This window comes from Populus trichocarpa, chromosome 8 (assembly GCF_000002775.5).
Source record: "Populus trichocarpa isolate Nisqually-1 chromosome 8, P.trichocarpa_v4.1, whole genome shotgun sequence".
In the NCBI taxonomy this organism is placed as follows: Eukaryota; Viridiplantae; Streptophyta; class Magnoliopsida; order Malpighiales; family Salicaceae; genus Populus; species Populus trichocarpa.
The window spans coordinates 3790758-3798097 of record NC_037292.2 but is presented as its reverse complement, the minus strand read 5'-3'; the positions used below and the strand labels follow the sequence as shown (position 1 = coordinate 3798097).

Sequence of the window (7340 nt, the reverse complement as noted above, 5' to 3'; positions counted from 1 at the left end):
TGGACCTGCGATATCTCGTTTACTTGGAAAAAATTCCTCTGATCCTCCTCTGGTCATAAGAAAACTCTTCACACAGTTTCACTGTTCCTGCGGTAAAAACTTATAACCGACAAATTTAGTGAGAAGAAAGAAACAAATATATGTAGAAATTGATGTTGAACCGAAGGAGAAAAGCACCACTGTGATTGTAAAAGGACTTACAGTTGTCTAATTACAGCGACTCTTAAGGAGGAGCCTTGAAAAATGGAGATACCCAAGAGATAATTAAGGAAAACCACTACAAATTCCTGGGTTGATTATCTTTTCCATTTCTCTTTTAATTGCCGCACGGAGATCCTTGATTGCGATTTGAGTTAAATTTGCGCAAATTGCTTGTGTTCTTCTATCAGTCCACATATCAAAAATTAAGTGCATGACTCTCTTAGGACAACATAGACCTCCAAGAGCTCTCAAAACATTTGCATGCTTCATGTTTTGTGAATGCAAGGTAAAGCACCAAAGCTCCTCTATAGCATTGCCAGTTCAAGGAAATTAGATTAGCATATTTATTGCACCGTATTTAGAGGGCAACCATCGGACCGGCTTTATTTTCTAATCAACAAATAAAAAAGAAACCAAAATCAGTGATAACTAATTTTTTGTCGTTAAAAAGGGTTATAAAATTCTTCGTGTGACAAACTTAATATTCGTCATTCTGAGGTTCTGACTCGCCCATTTATTGTCTAGCTGACACAAGGGCTCGCTAACAATCTTCAGAACAAGGCCGCATGCCACTACTTTAGCTGACACAAGGGCTCGCTAACAATCTTCAGAAAATAGGAAAGCATCTTGTATTGTTGGGAACAAAAGGTGTGGAGAGGTTGTGTGTGTCCAAGGACAATTCCTAAAATTCTATAATTCATAGAATCTGAATCTATTTTAATGTTGGAGGCAAAATGATACCGAGTGGGGCTCATATTGCCCACACCTTGGATTTGCTCCCACAAAATCATCACTAGTAGCTACAGAGGCAGATGTATAGGGTAGCAGTTTAGTCAAATACAGCAATATCTTTTGATTCTTTGCACCAACGAAAGTGCAACCCACCACAAATTTAGCGATTTACATGTTACACCCACAGTACCCAACATCTTCGGTTGGCATGCGCAACCCTATTTGTAATAAAACACAGTAATTAGCCGCTCTGTTTAAGCTAATTGTCGTGCTATTTAAGTCTTGCTCATAGTTGCAATATTGACATTGGACGGCGTTGTTAGAACTTCCCAGGGTTAATTAGGAGCCAGATGATATGTGCGTCATCTATCGATGGATCGAATATTGATGATAGTAACGGTATATATTTAAGAGGATAGAATATGGTTTAATAGAGCCCTTTTAAGGTGTAAACGAAGTGTGGTTGAGAATGTGAATAATAATTAATTTATTTGCAAGCAAACACCATAGAGTTAATCTGAACTTTAAATCGGGTTAATCGCCTGTATTTTATAAAGCTGGTGTCTTGTCATTACCAGTGTCAACATCCTTCCACGCTCAATCAGTTCCGACAAAAAAAAAAGACGAGTACATGTAAAAAGGTGACTTTCTAACATCTCTGAATCAAATCGATAACCTGATTCATGGATATAAATTAAGTTTCACAAAGTGCAAAGGAAAGAAATTGTTAGGGAGCCGAGCACTACTTTTTGAAGGGAAGTCAATGGGGTTTGGGTCCCCAGGCAAAGAGTATCCGATTCCCTTGAGGACTTGGAAAAAACTCACATCTAGGGTTTTTCTTTTGAATACTGTCCTTCATCAAACTTGTGTAGTCCAGGAAGGGGACATTTGGGCTGCATATTTCACGTTTGAAGACACTTTGTACATTCCCTGTTAGAATATGTGATTCGGAGTAATTATCTCCTATGATGGAGGGGGAGTAATTATCTTCTATATTGGAGTAATTATCTTTCATTATTCGGTGCTTTACCTTGTATTCACAAAACATGAAGCATGCAAATGTTTTGAGAGCTCTTGGAGGTCTATGTTGTCCTAAGAGAGTCATGCACTTAATTTTTGATATGTGGACTGATAGAAGAACACAAGCAATTTGCGCAAATTTAATTCAAATTCCAATCAAGGATCTCTGTGCGGCAATATGTGATTGGAAGTAATTATCTTCTATAATGGAATATTAATGGAATGGGAGTAATTACTCTTGGGTGATTATATAGAATTATGTAGTTATGATTAGTCAAATATAACAATAGAAAATCTTGTGGTAGCACTCGCATAACTTCGGTAATATATCTTGAATATATATCAAAAACATCTGAGCCCTAGGACCCCCCACATCTTGCACGTTTCCACCTCGATATGCTCATTTCGTTGAAGAATTTGACTCTTTCATTGTTAAATATAATTTAAAACCAATATCATTTCATGAATCACGACCCTTCACTCACTGTATTAATCAGTATTAATTGAGGTAAATGTAAGCTAATCTAGATATCCTCATTAAACTAAAAAAAATTACAGTATTACACAACTCAAAGTGCTAGGCCAAACTTTCTCATAGATTCGGGAAACTTCTGAAATCTTGTTTATTTATTTATTTTTATTTTAATGAGCTGCAAATAATTTATTGCTAATGCTCCTTGTGTCTGTGTCGTAATCAAATAGGATATTTTTGTTTCCCAATGTTCACAACTTGCATTTATATGTTGATCCAGTACTTCTTCGTAATATTGTTCTTACTAAATTTTTTAATTACTGGAAACCTCTTTTCTCACAAGTGGAGAATTAATCTGGAGTGATGCTTTAGCCTATGCTTGTCTCTATTTTACTATACATTAAGATCAAGATGCAAACCTGTTTACTAGTAAGCTTACCTAATTTCAGAGCACACACATAAAGATTTTGAACCAATCCTTCACCGATCTAGAGTGATTGGCTTATAGCAAAGCAGGTTTAGGTTTAAAAAAATCGTGTAATTAATTACATAATTTGCTACTCATAATTTTAGAGTATCAAACCAACCATATATTCAAAAGGAACTTGTAAATCATAATACTACATTCATCCATTCCCTTGTTTGCTCTGTAACTCTGATGGATCGTGAATCCAACTTGTAGATGTTGCCTAAATATTTTTTTTAAAGAGAAGGACTACAGAGTCCAAGAAAAGAAAATTACAGGCATCGTTGATGAAGGATAGCATCTCCAATCATATCCTTGATTAAACAACAACTTGATAATTTTTAGAAGAATCAAAGTAACGAAACGAATAAAATAGGACAAGCATTGCGCGCAAGGCTTTTGCTACTGTGATATTATATTGAAACATCTAATCAATTAACAATTTGGGACTGATAGATACCAGAATATGCAACACTAGCTATACGTGTGATAGTCCGGGGAAAACTTCACACGTAAATTAGGCTTTCATGCTATGCAAAATTGGATTTAAACTTGAAACACAGGTGAGTCGGGTTGTTGGTCTTCAATAGTGGTGGAGGTTCTCCCGGAAAACAAACCCCTCATGGGATGAAAAACTCTTTAATGCTTAAATCAATAAGTATACAAAAGAAAATATATATAGAGTAATTGTTAAAAAAAAACTATTGGTTCTGCAAACTTATCTGTTTACTTGGTCACCTAAATATATATAGATCTTAATCATATCGACTCTTCTCAAATCTAAAAAATAATATGATTAATGAAAATATCACTTTTCACTATTGATTGTAGTGTCTAATGCTGTGATTTTTTGAGCAATTAGTGAATGTTAGTGATGCATTGATAAGAAATCTCTATTAGTCGAGAAAGAGACACATGAGTTGCATAGAAAATTATTTATATTTGCATTGTCAATTATTGACTAAAAAATATGATGCTTAATCTCCATAAAAGTTTGTACTTGTAAATGATTTATCAGTAAAATATATTAATTAACCATAATAAATATTGTATGCATGAACGGTGCATTATATCATATTATAACTTCTCGATGATAAAAAATACACTACGCGCGATAATAAAAGAGAAAAAATAAGGACACATTTCGGACATGGATCACACCGATGAGGCCATGTTTAAATGGAGCAGCCACATAATTTGGGGCTAGCCCAAACCGGTGAATTTCTTTTTTAATTTTATGCACCATCATGTGACCGTATATGGTAAGAAAAAAGAAAAAAGAAAGGCCAAGTATGTCTAGAAAAAGCTCAATTGCATGTGTTAATGATGGTGTTTTTCTCATTTAAAATTAAAGTTGTCCTTGTATTAGTGCTTGAATGCATGAGCTCGAGATCCGTAAATGCTTGGAGTTCGTGATAAAAAAGGGAACCTAATGCAGAAAGGTTGGGGCCATGTGACAAAAGAGATCAAATGGTAAGTCATTACTAGAATGTTGGTGTCATGTGCTAGGAGGGATCACGTAAAGACCCTTCACTACAAAAAATTAGAGCAAATATAAAGGACTTTTTTAAGGTCTTATCACATGCGTACGATTCCTTTGCCTTTAGGACACAGTCTGAGGCCCAAAGTGGTAAAAAGAAGTCCTTTAATATATCATCTTTCACTGCCTTGGATTCTAATTAAAGTCCTCAAACCATGTGATTTGGACCTTGATCCAGGGCCACATGGCATACGGCCATACCATATAGTGGTTTAGGACCTTTAACCCATGTTTCATAGCCTTGTAGATACGGTTTAGGCAAGCAGAATATGTCAATAGGAGTTAGGTTGAGCAAGAACCTATGGAAACTGGAAAGTTGTGCAAACCTGCAGTTAGCTGTCGGTGTTTATGAGAGAAAAGTCAGCGTTTTGAAAAGGTGAAATCAATTTGTTGGGAGTTTGTAATGATCAGAAATTAAAAGAAATATCTAAAGAAATGGGGGTAAATCCTTGCCAAATCATTTTTATGAGTAGCAATTGATTGCATTATATCTTCAATACGAGGGGCGCTGTTTTATTTGCAGTATAGTTGCAATTAGCTAGCTTCCACTTGGTTATCACGTTGATGGTGGTTCATGAAAAGGACCAAATTAATTAAAGCTCGCAGTTTGTAGGAGATGGAATGTACATATGCGTGTAATGTAGCTGCAAGAGAAACTCTCCCTTCACCAGAAATTTACTTCTAATTCTTTCACTGAAAACAAGAGTTCTCGGTTGGAGATTGCGTAGGAGCTCCGCCAGAAAACCTCACATCGATTAAAGATCGGTACAGACTCCCTCGAACAACAAATAAATTTATCGTCTCACATGTTTTGAAAGAAGGAATAAATATTCGTCCTTGGTTACATGTTTACCATCTTGAAGGACTAAATGTGGGTATTATAAAATTACCAAATCACATTCATGACAACTGTAAGCAACAATAACAAGAAGATACTTACCTCTCTTGGAAATTTTCTCGTAGCCAATGTCCATTTCTTTTTTTCTGGGGCAAGTAGACAGTAGTATGTAGCCTTATTAAAATCAGATCCAATGGCGTCGTGCCAAATTTGGAGTTTGGAATGGTTTGTAAGTGGCAATATTGCGAAGTTTCATTTAAAATCTAAAGAAATGAGTTTAATGTGTAATTAGATTAACCAAATGAAGCTTGGAAATAAGAGTTACTAAAAGAAGGAGACAAATATAAGATATCAGGTAAGAGTTAGTCGCTGAAAGCAATTTTGACAAACTCTCTTCTACAAATATGTAATATGAGAGGAAAATTGATTTGTTAATTACCAGTAAAAGATCATATATTCAGAGCACTGGTCATGCGAACTTTCAATAAATATATATAATGAAACACCATTGCAGCTATAGAAAGACTGAAGGAACAAAGAAAAGCTGCTACATGGCTGTACTCAGATTTGAAAGAGAAGCAGATTTAGATATGAAAAAAGCATATATATGACTTACTTGATCTGTAGTTCTGTACGTTGATATAATAAAATTGTCTGTCTGAACAAACTTCAATACAAGGTTGGTTTTCTCGGTGAGCCATATTAAACTTGTTGGTGTTGATGATGCATGAGAAGGGCGAGTGTGTGGAGCATCACCGCTACTAAAACCCATTAATGTTATAGAAGCCACCAAAGGAGGAATCCAAAGGGATAGCATGATCCAAAATTATGGGGGACAGACACTTGGGATCAATGCGATCCCTTTGGATGCCTCCTCTAGTTGCAGTAAAAACATACAAAAACCTCCATAGAAGTCTCAGTCTCAGTCTCTGTGTGTGTGTAATATAGAGAGAAGTGGTTTGAGGGAAGCCTTGAGCCTTCAATATAAAAGAGACCAAGTGCCCCAACACCGACTAAAATCTTCTGTTTTTTTTTTTTTTTCCCTCCCTTTCAAATGCTAATTTACTTATTATTTATTTGTTTTTTAAGATTTAGCAGATCATCAGGACATGTTTTCAAAGATATTTATTTAGTTGTAGACCCCATTCTCTAACATAATAAACCAGACACAGGAAAAAGGTTGTACCAGTAGTGGGTCATCTATCTATTCTGAGAAATACCCAACAAGTTGGGTGGCAATATTTATTCATTTCATTTTCGTTGTCTGCGTATTTTATGAAGGTTTGCGGTCCAATCCATGTTCCCTTTCTTACACCAAACTTTTTTATGCTTCTTTCGCAAGGAATACATTCCCAAATTCCCATTACCTGTACAAATATAAAGGCATATAATCATGATCGAACTTTTTTTTTTATCACGTAAATATTTTTATATATGGTCTCCGATACTAAATGGCCCAATTGTATAGATGTTTGTATATATGGGTCAATGATATGACCATACGATTGACTGAAAATTATATTTCATTAGCGGATACAAAGCTTACCAAGCTAGTCATAGGATTTAGGTTCACATCGGCGCCGGGGTCAAAGATAGAACACATGACACGATGAGTAATTTGGTGTGACTAATTCAATAATTTCTAGCCTCCCTGATAAATTAATCAGATACTATCCACCTTCTCAAATCATATGCATCCAACGTCCATCTATAGGAAGATAGTGTTTATCTTTTTCCCATTTCTTTTTTGTTCTGCATGGAGTCTATCCATTCAAGGGTAATATTCTAATTAAATTAGCTGGAAAGTCCGAACCAGACTGTTTAGTCTTACATATATATATCTCCTTGGTGTAAGAGACCACCATGAAATACACAATCAAACAAGATAGCATATGGGAGGTCGGCGTTGGTTCCTATATATTATGATGAAAATTGCGTCAACAGAAAAGGTTGAGTGAATTTTAATTAAGTCGTTTATTAATTTGAACTGACGATAATATATATTTTTATTAAATTATTTGCTAGCCATTGAATTATCAAGACTTGATTAAATTACATCATTAACTCTATT

At 35.2% G+C, this 7340-nt stretch overlaps 1 long non-coding RNA gene across 1 annotated transcript; it reads right to left on the bottom strand.

Annotated features, from left to right (window-relative positions):
* Nucleotides 1–5002: 5002 nt before the first annotated feature.
* On the bottom strand, nucleotides 5003–6330 carry LOC112328404 (uncharacterized). The gene is made up of 2 exons (XR_002983269.2): nucleotides 5886–6330; nucleotides 5003–5532 (listed from the first exon to the last, which is right to left on the bottom strand). It is a non-coding gene; the product is annotated as an uncharacterized LOC112328404 (long non-coding RNA).
* Nucleotides 6331–7340: the final 1010 nt, after the last annotated feature.